The 18,298-nt window shown below is 40.1% G+C and overlaps 1 long non-coding RNA gene across 2 annotated transcripts; it reads left to right on the plus strand.

Annotated features, from left to right (window-relative positions):
• The first annotated feature begins 7,807 nt into the window (after positions 1–7,807).
• LOC146762707 (uncharacterized) lies at positions 7,808–17,981 on the plus strand. Of its 2 annotated transcripts, XR_014941816.1 has the most exons (3): positions 7,966–8,080; positions 10,259–10,336; positions 17,328–17,981. It is a non-coding gene; the product is annotated as an uncharacterized LOC146762707 (long non-coding RNA). The 2 variants fall into 2 exon arrangements; XR_014941817.1 differs by lacking the exon at positions 10,259–10,336 and having other exon boundaries at positions 7,808–8,080.
• Positions 17,982–18,298: the final 317 nt, after the last annotated feature.

Here is an 18,298-nt window from a genome sequence, read left to right on the forward strand (position 1 = left end):
GATGCTTGTGAAATTAGAACTAGCAAGCTTTATGGAGCATCTTACACGGAAGCGTAAATCACAGCCATTATTTATATCAACATTAAGTAATTGTGTAACCCAAAAGGAATGGCAATTTGTTATTTTAAGCGATCAGACGGGACATAAGAGACCGTCTCATATCACATGATGGCATGAAGATTAATGCTGAAATCTTTAGTCATACCATGTTTAAAAATTATAGATAGTGCTGCTCAATGTCTAAAATGATTTATCTTTTCTGAAATAGTTTTTTTATTTCCTGTGTGGGATGTAATTGTTTGCCTGTAACAGTATGCAGATGGATAACTACACTTGCAGAACAGCCTTAGCTTTCACATTTTGGAGAAGCTGATGAATACCCAAATAACTAATATATCAGCTTGCATTATAACATGTTGGGTTTGGTTCATTTGTTCTTATGGGTTTCCTGTGCTATCCTGGGTAAGATTTATAGGTCCAGGTTCAAAAATGCTTCATGCTTATATTGAGAGCAACTGAAATCCTCTTCAAATAGCAGTTAAGTTTCTTAAAAACTTTACTGTGTCTGGAACTAGGTCCATATCACTGGGAAAATTGAAGGAATATTGAAGGATATTGAAGGAATTCCAGGCAGTCGTGATACATATAGCTGTAGAAAGTAATAGTTCATTGCTTTCTATGAGTGTAACAGTACATGAAATTTTGGCAGAAGAAGGTAGCATTTATTAACTTGTTTTCTCAGCTTAATGCAACTTATGGCTTGTATTCAAGTTTCATAGATAGACACATAAACACATACATGTCCACCTGCATGTCAGAATCAAGTTGGAATGGTTTTCGTTTTAAAACATATTTCTGAGGTTTTTTTGTATGTGCGACCTCAAACTTGCGGGTTTCCACTGTCTCCTTAGATGACTGCTGTAACTATTCTCCAAAAGAATAACAACACTGTCATTTTCTTCCTGTTCTAAAGACCATTCCTGCTGCATTTTGTAGAGAATAGTTAAGGTAAGTAATTGTTAATGTTCACCTCACTGAAGCTCAGGTTACAGCTCATTAGTTTTCCAAGTGTGTATGTATGAATGGTGCTTTTTCCCCTGGTATTGCTGTTGGCTGGTTCACGTAGTCCACATTGAACATATTGGCAGTTTTGAACTCCTGTCTGAACAGATTCACTGTGTGGGCACTCTTCTTCCCTACATTCAGTGTTCTTTTGTTTGGCTGCCACTACCGTGGATCAGGTGAACCCTTATCCACTCTTGAGGCAGGCAAAGAGAAAGTCAGCTATTTTTAAGTGCTTATTCTGGCTGGGGATTTCCCCTCAGACCCAGCTGCTCTGTATACGTGTCAAGGCACCTCATGGGTTTAAAAACATCCAAAGTTGGATGTTGCAGTGCTCCACGTCACAATGTCTTAAACTGTTTGTAGAACAAGTGTGTAAAAGTTTTGATGGTGCCAAAATGAAGAATGAAGTTCTTCCTTTGTAAAACAAAAGACATGGCAAAGACAACAGCAGGAATACAGTGTTTAGAGTGGCTGCCTTACTTCACTGTCTCAGCCTTGACCAAAGAATAAAATCTCACTTTCTCACTTTCAGTGCCTGTTCAGCCTTCCATTTGCTCTAAACTTCTAGGAAAAAATATATATATATAAATTATATTAATTTTATATATACATATATATATACATACATATATATATATATATATATATATAAATAAATTATAAATATATACAAATTAGAAAGTTATATATATGCACAATATATATATTATTTCCTTTTATATATATATATATATATATATATATATATATGGATGTGCACTACTGTTGGTAGTTTTAAAGATTCTTGAATAATAGCGTTGAGATGTCTGACCTCAGAAGTTAAGGACACATGTGTACCATGTGTATTTAAACCTTAGTATGGAATATGAGTGCTTTCCAAAGCATATAAAGCTTGATATATTAAACAAACAAACAAACAAACAAACAAATAAATGAAGTGTATTTGAACTTTTCAGTTTGGGGAAAAAGCTTTACAAACTACAATGAACTCGGTTATTCGCTGTGGAATTTCAAGGATAACAGGGGATCAGGTCTACAGCAGAGCTGTTCAAGGCTGATTGAGGTGACAGACAGTTCATGACTGAGCACCATGCTAGAATCTCAGATTAATGGGATGTCTTCTGGAAATAAGAGCCAGGAAGGAAAATCTTACTGATTATTTGAGTCTAACTTTCTGTTCCTCACTTCTATCCACTTGCCTGGACTGTTCTGACCAAACAGGAGAGAGTTCTGCCAGGGCAAGACTTGCATAAGGTGCTCCATTATTCTAGTTTGATCCAGCAGTCCAGATTTGGGACATACTTGGCTATTTCCAAGAAGTGTTGGATCTGTGGTGTTGTTTTTTGGTTTGTTTTTTTTTTTTTTTTCCTTTTCAGGATTTCAATGGTTTTACTGCCAGGCAATTTAGCTGAAAGTAATTCAGTTTTTCCCCTGTATCTTATACTATGGGAAGGAACTTACAATAGAACAAATAATCAGGAGTTCATATGATATGATGCCTTGCAATTGTGATGTAATTCTTACACAATGTGTGTGGTAATTTGTACAGGTGAGGTACTGCAGGGGCTATCACTTTAGGTCTATATATCTATAACAACAGCAAGTTAAGAACTGGATCAGAGTGCTCTGACTCACCAGTGGCGAAGATCATCTTGTGATGGCTGTAATGATTCCTGCTCCCAGCTGCCCATTCCACCCCCTGACATGCCCTTTACAAGCCCCAGTTGCAGAGGTGGCTCAGCTGTTCATGTAGCAGCTGCTGTAGTTTGGCAATTTGTAGCTAAGCATATTAAGGTAACGCAAAGTAGTTTTTCACTTACTATAAAACATTGGGCTGTCAACAGTAGTTCTTCACCAGCTGTTTTCCAACCAAGACATAATTGCACCAAAACCAAAAATCTCTGGGGAAAAGGGAACAGAACTTCTATCAATCACCCCAAAGATCTGAGATATTGGATGGGAGAAGTTATGCTGTGCACTGTGCTGTGAAACTCAGGAACGTTTTCATGTCATTTGTTAGGAATAGATGCCCTAGACTTAACCCAGCTTCAGATTCGAATCAGAACACTTAGAGTGGGAATCAGATCCAGATCAAGATTAAGTTTGGATATCGGTTGGGTGAATTTAGGTAGGTGAGGTGCACATTCAGTGTACAAAAGATTCAGTGACAACAGTCAGTGGAGCCTCGAGGCTCACTTTACATCATTTTAGGTTTATATCCTCTTCTTTCATTGACCGTACCTTAAGTAAAGCTTAATAAATCACATTCATCTACTTATTTCTGGAAGTATTAACAACTCTGTGCCTCCTTTCTTGGTCAAAGATTCTTTTTCCTATCTGCTATTCTTGAGTCTCTTTGGGATGCAACTATCAGAGCCATCATGCACTCTTCTAGGTATCTCATGAATGTTAGTGGCTTAAATAGTTTTTGCTCTACACAACAGACAACTTAGAGATGTGATAGTTTGGCTCAACACTCTGGGGCTATAGGCAGTAGGGGGGCAACTTGCATCATTTGGAGTCTCTCACACACAAATTGTCAAGTTGGATCAATATTGGATATATTGGATCAATTGGATATATATTAGATATATTGGATCAATAATATTTTCTAAGAGTGTGGAATGGCTTGCTCTTTTTTCTGTCTCTCATCTGCATGAAACAGCCTTGTGTGTTATCTTATTAATCATTCAGATTTGCCTTTTCCTCCTGTAGTCTCTTTAAGAGCACAGCTGTTGTCTTGGTCTCAGTTATAGTGAGTCCTTTGTGGTTCACTACATCCCTTGGTGACTTCATCTGCCATGAGGTTGCCTGTATATCCAGAGCACCTTCACTTTTCTTCCAATATTCCCAGTGTTTTTGTACTAGAAGAATTCCCCTTATGTCTGAAATGTACACCTGTGGTGACCATCACATTTCCCCTTCCTCCCAATATTGTATTTTCCAGTGTCTTTCAACAGCTTGTCTTTTAAACACTATTCTTTACAAGTGTGTCTGAGATTAAACAGGAACATTGTTCGGAGATAAAAGGGCTACTGGTAGAACAGATGTCACTTGCGGGACCACATATCCCCTTCCCCTTGGCAACCGACAGAAGTTCTGGCTAACTTGTGAGTGGGCATCATGCCCTCCCAACAGATGGTCAGAAGTGGAGGGAGCCAAATACCCATCTATGGGCATGAAATATGTTTAAGAGGGTCGCGTCTAGACACAAATGTTGAACCAGCTTATGAGGCTGAGCTTCTGTGCCCACAGTCAATCTAAATGAAAGGACGTGATTTTTAAGAAAGGAACATTCTACGCTAACATATGGCTGCTTTGGTGTTTGGAGCTGCTGATGGGAGATCAAGAAGTAAGCAGCAAAGCTGTGTTTCTCAAAGTTAGTTCAAGGAAACAGAGAAATCTGCAGTACAGCTGCTCAGATCAACGTATGTAGCCTTAGAACTAAATTTCACATTTGTTTTCATAGAAAACTGAACTTATTTTCTGATGGCTTTCACTTTGTCATATTTACCAATAACTTTAAAAATCAAAACAGTTTTTACTGTCATAAATCCATCTCAGAAAATAAAGAAGTTACCACATGGATTAATAGATCTTGACTTATGGCTTTTTATTACACTTACAATCATGCAGAAGAACCTGATTAGTTTTTAGCAAGTTTTTAGAAGAAAGTCTGTCACATGCTACTGTAGCTGATCAAGGAAATGTGTATTGCAAGAAGGATACATAACTAGGTCAAGTTTTTTGCCTTAATTTTTTTACAGTTGAAAATGCTTACTAACATGCAGCCTGTGCTTCACTCACTGTCTGCCTTTGCTCTTACCATAGCCATCTGGACTTAAAAAATCAAGCAGGTTTAAATCAGTTGCGTGGTGTGCTAGATAAAGCCATGGCACACTGTGCCACACACCAAACACAAATAATAAGTTTACTGACTAATATTAAGAAATTGATGGAGATTTATATGCATCGAAGAAACTCATCTGCAGAATTTGTTTTTGCATATTTGTAATGGAGGAGCTGGCTTCATCTTTGAAGGAAGAAAGAGATAAGGATTCATTAACTGAAAGTGAGACAGTATTTTCATGTGAGATGAGAAGCTGAAAGAATTGACTTGTTCATTGCTGTGCCCTGAGAAGGGTGGCACAGGTGGATCACATACTGGTACAAAAAAGGGGCAACAGTCAGTCCTCACTCTGCATCAGTTGTGCATTGGAATAGCTTTGGAAATACTGCCTCTCTTGAGGTAAAGGAGAAGTCAGTCTCTAGGTAGTTCGTGCTCTGGGAGAAATACTACTCACATGCAGCTCTAATTTGGAAGAGTATGTCTTTCCCTCTGGTGACCTGGCTAGAGATTATTAGGATGTTTCATTTACAAGTAGTAATGAACAGGTATTGGGTAGTGATTTTTTCATTCACTACCAAGCCTATTTTGATGATCACGGGCTGGAAAGTCATTTATCACATTGTCTTTCACTTCTACTTTTTGGATCCAACATCATTCAGCTTCATATGGATTCCCCAGCTACACTGATTTCGGAGTATTATGAATTCTGGCATTTTTTAGAGTAGCCAAATAATTTCTGTTTTTTATAACTTCATTTTGGATGGATGTGTTGTGTGACTTCATGCATGTGCTTCTATAGTTGATGGAGGTTATGAAGTCAATCAGTAAATGAGACAGCAGCATGCATTCAGAATCCACATTAGTTCATACAGGCATGGTTTTTTTCAGCTTTTCCTACTCTGATCAGGATCACAGGATCTTGCCTGTTATCCACACTTAGAGGCTTCTAGCTTATCAAATTATCCAGTAGTCATTTGGTAAGTAAATGTGTCATGTCAATGAATGATTACTAATTGAACTTTCTTATGCATTTTACCATGGTTAATTCTACACGCTTACTACAGACTGCTGGGTGAATTAGGAGATTATTGGTGTGGTTAATTTGTATGCCACATACAATGCATAATTTGGAACTTTGCTTTCTCATTTGTAGAGAGAACTGTTGGGACGCAGGGTGAATTGAGAGCTAGCGGACACCACCACCACGTGTATGTTGATACTGAGCTGTTCCTCAGGTTAGGCAGCTACAGACTTGCTGACTTTCCTGGTTTGACTGTGATGTTCCATGTTTTCCCTAAAACTTCATCTCTTCCTTAATAACCTGGTTTCTTTTAAAGAAAAAGAAAGGTTCCAACCCTAGATATTGAAAGGAATTGCCTGGGAATGTTACAAAGAACGTGGGAAGAACCCTGGATGGTAAATAAATGGAGCTGGGAATGAGTTAATGGAAAGCAGCTCTGAAACATTTTGCAGTGCAGTCTTCTCTGAGGAATTCATTTGGGATTTGTAAAGGCACGGTGCTTGCCGCGTTATAAAGTATACATGCAACAAAAGACCTCTTTTTACTATGGCTGGTTGTTATCAGTGCTTATTGGGAGGATGACTGAACGGGTAAACCATGTGGGTGGCAAAGTAACCCCATAAAGATTTGGAGTTCATGTTCCTTGGCACCACAGCTATTTTTTCTTGATCTTTTCAGGTATGCACTTGCAGATCTTCTGCTGTCACTTTGGTTATTTTCTCTTAGTTTTCTCCAAATTTGGTATAGTACTGTTTCGTTAATCATGTCACATCAGGATATTTTTTGTTTGCAGAACCTCATGTTTCCTTGGCAAATTCACCTTCTAAATTATTGGCTTTACGAACCAGTCTCAGCTTTCATTAGAGATAAAGTATCTACACATTTCAGTTTGTAAGAAAATGCTTGAAAATATGACTGGAGCACACTCTAGAGGCTTAAAAACTCAATGGCAGATAAATAACTCTGAATTTATTCGCATTTCAAACCTCACGATTTCAAAGCCAATCTCATGACTTATTTATTTGTTAAGTTTGATTCATTTCTGAAGAAGATTTGAAGCATGACTATTGAATAACATGAATTTTCTTATCTGCTGTTCCTTGGAAGAACTGTCTTTTATTACTCTTTATCTGCTGACGAGGAGTTGAGTGTTATATCATCCTGACTGCTCAGTCTTATAATCTAGGTCAGAGATGGATTAAACTCTGCCAGTGCAGAGAGGTGCTGGTATTATTTCCAGACTGTTTTGGAAGTTTGTAATATTTATCTCTGGAAGGTTTTAACAAAGCATTTTGTCCTGGAAAGAACAAATGCTACATATCATGCATTTATTTGGAGGGCTAAAACACATGTATATGTGGATTCAGAAAACCCTGAACAGGTCTATCGATATCATAAGGTTGTGTAAAATTTAGCATGCCACTTAAAAAGGGTCAGTACTCTAAACTGAGGCTATATGTTCTGTGCTGTTTTACATCTTGTCATTTGGTCTTGGAGCTTGCATGGAGAAATGGGAGCACAAGCTTGTTATACAGCTTCATTTATATGTTGCTTCAGATTGTCTGACCACGGGTCTATCCATCATCACTTTGCAAATAATGTTTATCTGTACAATATTGCCAATAAAATGAGCTTTTCAAGTGTAGCAAAGCATGAGCAACTTCTGACACTTTAGGATAGCGCTTCGCGGTGGGCTCATGTTACCCTCTTGAAGCGTCATTGCAGACAGGGCTAAATGTCTGTCTGAGTGACTAGGACAGCTGAATGTTGTTACTGTATCCGAGCAGCAGTTTGTAAAATCATTCATGCTTTATTCAAAGCTGTCAAATAGGCAGCTATCAACACTGTCACATTTTTGTTATTATTTGCAGGTATTTGTTAAGCATACACATTTCCTGCTTGGATCCTGCTGATGATATATTTTCGTATGCCGACGCTCCAGAGACTTGGAGATGAATCAAACCAAGGCATCTGAGTCTGGGTGTGGAGTTCACAGTAGTCACAAGACCTTTCTTTTTTTAAACTCCAGTTGCTGTCCCCACTTCTTTGGCTGGTCACTGCTTCACCATACAGAAAAGTCATCCTCTGGTCCTAATTCCTGCGTCAATGACACTGCCTTCTGGAGCACCACAGGGCAGAATCAGGTACCACCTTACACATTTACATTCAGGTTATAATAATAGTGCAGTGAAAAGCTGTGATTGTAGTTACCAAGCCCTGAGAGAAACCACACAGCTGCAAGTCAGGGAAAAAGAGTCAAAAAAACCCTCAATGATAAAAAATACTGACAAGGAGCAAAACTGAAAACACTTATTCCCCTTACATGGAATACAGCAAGAACACACCTGGGCCACAAGAATAAGATGGTTATCCAGGTGAGGGAAGGCCATGGTGACAAAAGCCAGTACATAAAGAAAAGTGGAAAGAAATAGAGGCAAATGTCATGCAACCAAAGTCAAAGGGGGAATGAAGATGTAAGACATCTAGGAGAGCTGATATGTAGCACTTCAACTGTCAACTAAATAAGGGAAATCTACAGCTATACATAAGGCAGGACCATCTTAGGGAAGACACCATTCACTTTTGCTTCTTTCAGTGAGTTTGCTACAAGTCAATGGGTGTGTTTTTTTGTGTTTTTACAGAATGTTTGTACCAACATTAAGAAAATCTGGACTGTTTTTAGCTGCAATTACACACAAGCACATGTAGTGTCAGCCTGCGTGGACTGATTAGATCACACTGCCTGAGTAAAATCTGTATGTGTGCTGTGGTCTGAACTCTGCAGCGCAAGCTGGAGGGAGGCTTTTACCTCTGGGAATGTGACAGGAAGCAGAAGCTGCTCTTGGCTCTGCCGTGTAATGAAGTTAGCTCCAATTCATTGAGCTCATCTTACTGGTGGAGGGAAGCACTGTGAAAGTAATTATTAAGAGACAGAGCTAAGAACATCACTGAGCTCAGCATACTAAGCTTTTGAGCCTTTGTGATTTTATTAGATGCATGAATGAAGTCACCTTTTTTAAATAGCTGAGAGGAAGGGAAAGAAATGAAGATGTGTGCTGCCTAAAGTCATGCTGCTAAAGAGGCCATGGAGCCACTTGCTCAGACCCAGCAGTTCATTTCTGGTTGCTATTTTCTGTATCCTGAAAGATGAGCTGAGAAATTTGGAATGTCCCATTCTGCTTTCTTTACCTGTAAATTTTCAAAGTAAGTCAGAACCCCTTTCATAAATGCAGCCTGTAGACGTGGAAAGTCATAAGCAATCCCTGCCATTATTTCAGTCTTTCTGGTCATGAGTGACCAAAGAGAAAGTCTGGTTTATGTCTGCATTTCAAGAACGGAAGCACGAGTGATTTGATAGTTAGACATTCTCCATAACACACTCATGGAGGATCCACTTGATAACTGGCTGCTGTCTCATCTGCTTGCTCAGTGCTGAGCAGAAAAATGCTTTTCAGCTGATTCCTATACAACTTTCCTAATGTCAAGGTGCTTACTGTGGAATTTCTTTAGCAAACACTGTCACAAGGAGGCTAGCCATTTTTTTCTAAAAACTCCTGATTACTGACCTTTCATTTACAGCTGTAAATCCAGTTCAGATCATATTTGAGACCTTAATTTAGATCTGGAAGCATTTTTTATTTTTTTTTATCCTTGTGTTTGATGTATAGAAGTTTCTGTATGAAACCATTGCTCTTAGAGGGCTATCAAAGTTCATGTAGTGCATCTTCTCGTTCCTAGGCAGGAACACGCAGAGATAGATCACTTCTGACAGATATATGTCTCATGTTTTCTTAAAGGCTGCAAACAATGCTAAGATTACAGCATCGTGCCAAAAAAAACCTGTAAAGACATTTCCCAGTGTTGAATCTGAATTTGGCTTGCTGCAATTTAAACCTGTTCCTTCTCATTTCATGCACCACAGACATGGAAAACACATTATTTCCGTCTGTTTTGCAATGGCCTTTTAATGTGTTTGAAGATCTCCTCCATCTTTTCACACAGGTTATACATTTTCTGTATTCTACTCTTGCTTCTTCCACACATTCTCACATTCCCCTCGCTGTTATCAGTAGCTTCATTAGCATGTGTGCCTCTTGCTGTTCTTAATGTTATTTTTGCATCAAATGCCTGCAGTTAGAAACTTCACGGGGAATTACTTCTGGATAGTGAGTCATCAAAACTTGTTATATTTTAGTAGAGTTATTCTAAATAAAGACGTCCAAACTCAATACATCAATAATTTTTGCTAAGTCACTGAAATCTAAATATTTGATTTGAATACTGGTTTCATTATTCATATAAATACTCATTTCACTTTTCAGCTCTGCAATGTAAAAACACGCTCTGCCTAAAAATCAGGTGTGGATCACTCCTGTTTCCCTTTGGCTTCAGGATGACAGGTCAGATGATTTTCGTGGAGGTGCCATTCATTCCAGTGAAACAGCTTTTGGCAGCATGGCTATATACATATTTATGTGCATGTGTTCACCTATATCTACACCTACACCTACACCTACACCTACATCTACATCTACATCTACATCTATATCTATATCTATATCTATATCTATATCTATATCTATATCTATATCTATACCTATACCTATACCTATATCTATATCTATATCTATCTGTCATACATATCTTTATGTCTGTGTCTGTATCATCATTCATACTATCACCTATGTCATCATCTGTATCTCTAAATCTTGTCTCTCAGAAAGATTTAGCTTTATATTAGCTAGAAGACTGGCTACAGGTGGGTGCCAAGTTTGGCCAGCCTCCTCTAGCAGGTAGCTCTTGTTGTGTGATGGGGCTCTCTTCCAAGCCCAGCTCACAGCAGTGAAGTCTTCACGCTCCCTACCACGCAGAACTCAGCCATTTCACCTCATTGCTGAGCAAAGCTGTGGAATAACTGAGGTTGGAAGGGATCTCAAGACCCCTCCAGCCCCTCAAGGCCCCTGCTCAAAGCCAAGCTACCTGCAGCTAGGTCAGGGCTTTTTCCAGTTCAGTTCTGAATAACTTCCAGGATTTTATGTATTCACCTCTTTCTTCTGGGTCAACCACCCCAGCACTAAGCTGCTCTTCTGCATCATTTTACTTCTCATGTCCTCTCCTGCTGCTTCTTGCAGCAACACGTGTCATCTTTACTCTGGATGCCTCCAAGAAGCATTTGGTCCATCTTCTTTGCAGCCCCCCATCACATTAGTGGAGGCCATAAGCTGATGCCTCCACAGCCTGCTCCTTTCCAGGCTGACTTTGCCAGCTTTCTCAGCCTCTCCTTTTATTTCATGGGCTCTAGCCCCTCATCCATCCTTGTGGCCCCGTGCTGGACAGATTCCAGGTTGCTGAGAAGTCTCTTCTTGTTCTGGGAGGCCAGGACAGGATGCAGTGCTTCAGACGTGACACCACAATTGGGAGCCATCCCTTTCCTTGCCTTGCTGGCTGCACTCCAGCCAATGAGCACAAGGCAGTAGGGCATTAATGTGGCAGGGGTGAAGTTTCTCTACTTGACTTAACAGCTTTATTTTTCTCCTTTTGCTTCAGGCTGTTTCTGTAAGTTTTCTTCAGAAGAAGTAATATTTTTCACTACCCAGCATGCATGCAGCTTTATTTAGGGTTCAGCATCAGTGCAAGGACCTTTCTCCATAGACCTTTTTTATTCCTTTCTGCTACTAGTGCTTCATGCTTCCCACATCTTCAAACAAATAGGAACCGAAAGCCATGCTGGAAATCGATCTGTTTGCAGGCTTGCATCATCTGGATTCTTTAAAGGAATATCTCTATCATTTTCTTCCATAAGATGTATCAACGTTATTAAGCAAATATTCATTCACCTCATCACCATGTTAAAACCCCCCTGCTGAGAAGTGGAGCCTTCATTGCATTGTGGTTGGCAAACTCCTCGATGCTTTATTTTGGGAGCTCAGCTGGCTGCTGCAGAGGGACAGTTTCCGTTCTGTCTGAGCACATCCTGTGCTGGTTAAATACCTCAATCATGAACATATGTTACAGGAAATGCAGTTGTAGCACATAGTTCTTGTTTTTGATCATTTTATTCTTAGACTGATGATTAAAGGGCAGTGTCAAAGTTCATGGTCTAAAAGACCAGAGTTCTCAACAGCCATGTTTTTATTCTAGGTTCTTTAACTTGAAAAGGGATTATTTTTGGTTTTAAACGCCTATTTAGAGCTGTAACATACAGTAAACAATTAAATACCTTTGTTGAAGCTAAATTAGCTTATGAGGGACAGATCCTAGTGTTTACAAACCCAATAAAAGAGCATTACTTGAATAGAAAATTTGAATTCTTTCAAAGCTTGTTTGCTTAAGTTCTTCTGAGTTGTTTTTTTCCAGTGTTTGGGAAAGGAAGCTGCATTATATCCAGCTTTGTAGTCCTGCAGGCATGAGATGCCATCACTTCTTTCTCACTTATTATTGGTTTCTTTTGCTGTGAAATACAAACATGTACATTACAGATAGAACCGTACCGTTTAATAAATACAGCCCTGAAAACATACTTTAAAATAAAGCAAATAATCTGCCTCATACTTTGCAAATTAAGGCATTCAAACAGAGTCTTAAGCAAAAATGCCCAGAGCACAAACTTTTATCTTCTTATTGTATGGATCAGTAGCTCTTCCTCAAACAGTCCTGCTGTGTCTTTTTGAGGAGTTAGGGCCTCTTCCAGGCAAATAAGACTTTGTCACACAATATTTAATTATGTTTAATTACGGCTATAGAACATCTGCTCTTATCGTTGTTTAGGCAAAGATCCTGTGTTAGCTAGTAGAGGCTGAATAAAAACTGTAAGGTTGGACTGTAGCTACTATGAGGCCAAACGCACAATTAGATGTTTTTGTGTAATGCTTATAGGGTATTGAATACTTGATCCTTAATTCTTACCAGTTAAGCCTTTGATAACTGTGATAGTAGCTGGAAGAACATAAAGATCTTAAGTAACTGCAGAGCTCATTGCTTTACTATTTACATTTATTTTTTATGTATGCAAACTTTTTAGCTCTGTTCCAATCACAGTGTTGCATTTGTTGTGTATATCGCTTGTTACGGTTTCCATATAAAAAACAAACTTCGTTTAGATCAATATTTAAAGTCCTGTGAGATTCAGAACAATTTTCCCTGGACATGAATTATTTCTTCATGCATTAAAATCAAGAAGAGAGAGCGAGGAAGAAAAATCCCTATGAAATTCCCCCTGGAGAACTTATAATTTAGGGGGGGGGGAAAAAAAGAAGTTTGTATTCTACATAGAGAAGGAAGGAGCCTGGAAAACATGCGATCTTCTTGTGTCAGTGCTCCTCCAGTCGTTTTGCAGTTCCTCCATAACCAGTTGGATCCATTCTCTACACGTGCAATCGTGCGTGATGGTTTGAGATCTATCCTCAGCAGCAAAAGAGAAACATCCTTTCAGGAAGGATACAGACTCCAAAGGATGCTCTGTTGCTGGTAAATAGTCAAATTGCACTTTTAAGGAGTGGATGGTGTCTCCAGGTTTCCATTTGTTATTTCAGAACGTCATTAATGGCAGGAAACAGCGACACTTGCCTTTTTCTCTTTAAATATTTCAAGATGGAAGATGTTCAAGAGACTTATTTTTAAGCTGGTTTGAGCAAACGGAGTGCAGTTGTAAAGGTGTGAGAGTGGCTGGTGGCATTTTTTTCCTAGCTGGTTTAGAAAACAAGCCAAGCTTTAAGCTAAACTTCTGCTCAGTTTCAGCATCAAGGACAAGTTGGAATTGGTGCCAGGGACCCCATCCATGAAAGATCTGCTTTCTCCTGGCTCAGCCTCATCTGTTTTGTATTGGCTGAGTTGTCTGAGCTTGAAATCTCATGTGGAGCATTCATGGTGGAAGTCTATATAGATTTATATGATCTACATAACCTAGGAAGTCATGCTAAAGAAAACATGATGGTTATTTAGCTGATTTAGTTTGATGGAAGGGATAATTGTTGTCAGTAGAATTTGCAGGAAGAAGTTACTACAGATGAAAATGATCTGCAGTGAAAAGATAATACGTAATGTCATACTTTATGTTTAAAACATTACTTTTCCTTTCCTTTGCACTGAAGAGTAGGTGAACAGTCAGATTCTGAGTGGCTTTTGAATGTTTTGTCAGTCCTTTCTCGTGTGAAACTTAGAGCTCATTTGTGAGAATGTGCTTGAGAATGTGCTTCAGTTTTTGACTCCCTATCAACTGATTCAATAATCCTGTTTTGAAGAATTACTTGACCAGTAGATACAAAAGTATGTGCTGGAATGTAAAGGCGTTATGATAACCATTCCTGGTTCAGACAGTTGTATGGGTTTGGATGGAACAAAAAGATGAGAAAAAAAATATATATATTTTTATATATGGGTTTGAATTGCAAGGAATACACTCAATTTCAACCTAATTTATTTTATTTTTTAATGCTTTCCCCCACCCCCACCCCCCCTTTTTCTCCCCCATACTTTGTCTCATTTCCTGGTATATATTTGCAAGGTTAAATAGCTAGATCAAGTTATTTTGGTGGTGTTACTTCTCCACAGCAGCATGAAGCTGTGACATTCAATCCACAGCAGTGGAGCCAAATAGCGTTTGAGGATCTCTGCGTACATTATTTATGTCAGACATCAAAGCGGGAGGCTCACATTTAGGTCTCACCTCACTCTTATGATCAAATTTAAAGGCAGTGGCAACGCTGTTGTGAGTTGCGCATCAACTGTAAATTGTTTACAAAACATATCTGAATGTTAAACCACCTGAGATCGTTGCGGCGTGATTAGATGGTGAATGTAATTTACGTGCTAAACAGCAGAGAAGTTCTTCCTTGTACTAACAAGCATGCATTAAACCTGGCTCTTGCTGGCTTCCTTCCCTTAATATCCTTTGCTTCTGATGTTATTGTTTGATACACTTCCCCATCCCAAATGAGTGCAGGTAGTGCTGATTTAGCACTATTTAGTGTTGATGTAGCTGCACATGTTTCTTCCAACCGCCGTACGTGGTCAGAAGCTTTTCCTTTCTGAACTGAACAATTATAGACTTGTTTTGCTGTTAAACTGAATATGCAAATAATTATGAGGAAAATAGGCAGTGCTCCCAGTAAAGCCTCCGGTTTCCAAGTTTCATCCAATTAGTACAGAAGGAAGCTTTCTCACACAGCTTTTATCATGGCCTGTTTCACTGATCAGCTCTGCAAGCAGAGATGGGACTGAACACTCCTCAGATCAGAAAGCAAATACACAGCCAATCCATTGCAGTAATCACTGATTAATGTAATGTACACTTAGAAATACCACCACGACCAGTCATCACAGGTAATATGTTGGAAATAAAAAGAGATCTTCCAGTGCTTTGGAAGTGCCCTACAAAATCCAAGCCAAACAATGAAAAGCTTATTTTGCTTAATTTAAAAAGAGATTTTATCTTCCCTACACCATTTCCCTTTTGTAGCTGTATCTGATAAGGAGATAAGGAATATGCCTGCTGGAAACTGGCTGAGTGATGCTGAAGCAATTATTGTAGTGCTGTCTTTCAAAATACACTTGACATAAATGCAGAAACTCCGTGGGGAGCTTAGGAAATATCAACAGAGAGAAAGGAGAAAAAAACATCAGACAGTCCTCAGCCCAGGGTCCTTATGTTTTATGACCTAGATACCGTGCTTAAAAGCAAGAATATCCCATTGCTTTGTTAGAAGAGTGGGATTTATCACAAGGCGACTCATTAACAGAGGCCTGGCCTATGCTGACAAGGGTCATTTTCACATTGGACTCCAAGATTCTGCAGGAGAAACTAAGGGAAGTCTAACCCAAAAGATGCTAAATGACAGCAGCATGCAATCACTAGAATTCTGTGAAATCCAGCTTGCTGGGGATTCTCTTGTTTCTCCTCTCCAAGCAGCTGTGGTGTGACTCAGAGTATATACCTTGGCTTTTATATGTTTCCACATCATCAGGATTCAAGGCCTCTGGAAGATCCTGTTTGCTAAGCTGCTTGTCGTCTGGCTGCCAGTTCATCAGAGCATACTTTGCAGAGTTACTTGGCTAAAATGAAAAGCGCTGAGAACAGCAATGGCTGCACACAGGACTACAAAAGCTAAGGAAAAATGGACAATTTATTGAGCGCTGAGAGCTCACGGAGAGAAAGGCAAAGTGCTGAGCCCAATAACCATCTCCATAGCCCATCTCCAGCAGGTGACTGCAGTTGTAATCTGCAATAAAGGTTGCCCTCCACCCTCCTCCTGATTCCAGATAACAGCATCAGGGTGAACCCTTTAATCTGGGTGGGTGAAACTTCACTAAGCCAAGTACGTAGATATTCAGCAAGAATTCTGCAGGAATGGTTTGTTTTCCATGAGGTTTCTTTCAAAAGGAGAACTTGGGGAACTTGATGCTGCTGGCTGAGAGTGACAGGAGCAAGACTGAGGTGAAACAGCAGTGATACAGCAAACTACAGCCTAAATGGATATGATATAAATATGTGATCACGAGGGCTGAAAGGGTACAGATGCTGACTGTAAGGCAAATGATGACTTTTATTGACTGTAATGTTTATTGACTGCAACATATATCGGCAGATCATTAAATGGCCTCTATCACCTTGGTGCTTCAATCCCAACTGCATGCAAAATACACATCGTCAACAAATCATACTGTGGGACTAAAAATAAAAACCCCATAAACTCACGTGGTATGTTGCAAAAATAACCCAGGGAGCACTTACAAGCCTGGTGAAGCCGACAGCTGCTCACACTGAGCTGTGCTGCGTGGGGCCAGCAGCACAACCCCTGCACCTAAAAACAGTGAGAAGGACTGACAGAGGGTAACGCTTGCACTGCCAGATAGTGATGGTGATTTGCCATGCAAACCTGGGCTGATCCAGGTTTAGGGCTGTGTCAGACGTTTCCAGTGTGTTGAGGACTCACGCAGTTGTAAATCAGGATCCCTTCCAAACCTCTCCAGCTGTTCAACCCCACCAAATGATCTGGTTTCACCTTCTTTCTCTCTACCTCCTGTTTGCACTGCACTTGAAGTCTGGAAGGGTTACCACACCATGAACAAGCATAAGCTGGCAGAGGTCTGTGGCAAACTTCCATAAAACTGAAAAGCACTTGTAGAAAGGGACCCTACAAAAGAGACTCAAGGGCCACCATGTGTAGCTTCTGGCCCAGAGGTGCTATAGCTCAGAGATTTTCTTCCCTTAACCCAGTTTGCTAAGTGAATTCTCCATGTGATGCTGAACGAATGTCACTAGCATTCTCTCTGAGAGGAGGAGGGCTTTGAGTGTGGTTCTGAGTGTTTATATGCACTTATTTTTGTGATAGCATTGTCCTTAAGCTGTCTACCTGTGACATTTACTCACAGTGGTCCTATCTCCTCCTCCAGGCTTTGCTTTGCCAGATGGAATGAGCCAAGCTCTCAGATCACTGCCATGCTTTTAAGGACTCTGTTCCAGTGAGATTTCCTGAGCACAGCTGGCCAAGTCTCTACGCTGCAGTCTAAATGAGATTTTGCCAATGACTCTGCAAAACACTCGCCCTTACTCTGTCCCAATTCCCCATCAGGCGTATCTTAGAATCCTCTTCTTGTGGATGGTCACATCAGCGCTCTGTAATCAGTGTTCGCAGCCAGAGTTTTAGGGCTTGTTCCTTACTGTTGTCACAGGCTCATCAGCTCGATGGAGCACTGACAGCTGCTCCTGGCCAAGACCTGCCCCTGCAGCTCACAGGAGTGTGTTGGGACCTGGAGGCACTGCCAACTTCTCTGCCCCCAGCACGTCCCCCAGGGGAACCACCAATTCACTGCCACCCAGACTAGGGCATTATGAAGGTGCTTACTGCATCCCGTGCTAACAGAACACGGGGTAAATTGTAGTAAATACACACTAAAAATAATCTGAGATTCTTGAATCGTGTTTAATTGGAACTCAGGACCTCTTCGATCATTTGTAGCCACGTTGATTCCTAGCCATCCTGTTCTCATTCTTCATTTCTTTCCTGGTCTTCATTAAGTGTGAATAAAACACTTCCAAAACGCCAATCAAAATAGATTTCTTTCTGCAGAGGGAGCCCCACATGACTGTTGTCCTTTTCCATTCTTCCTTCCCCAGCTCTACCCTTCATCTGTCACACGTGATGTAGACCAGGCGAGGACTGTGCTTCTATATTCATCTCCGCCTCAAGCAGAATGCTCATTATTGGTTTCTGGGAGAATAAAGAACGCAACGGATCAATGCCATTAATCCAAGCTGCACTTAGAAGACAAAGCTGGTGCAGCTGTTGCACCGATGGTCTCAGGAGTACAGAAGCAGGGCTACACTTGGGGCTGTGGCAGACCTGCCAGAGCTCTCTGAGGGC

Source organism: Coturnix japonica, chromosome 1 (genome assembly GCF_054131305.1).
Source record: "Coturnix japonica strain WE chromosome 1, WE-NBRP24, whole genome shotgun sequence".
NCBI classification, from domain to species: domain Eukaryota; kingdom Metazoa; phylum Chordata; class Aves; order Galliformes; family Phasianidae; genus Coturnix; species Coturnix japonica.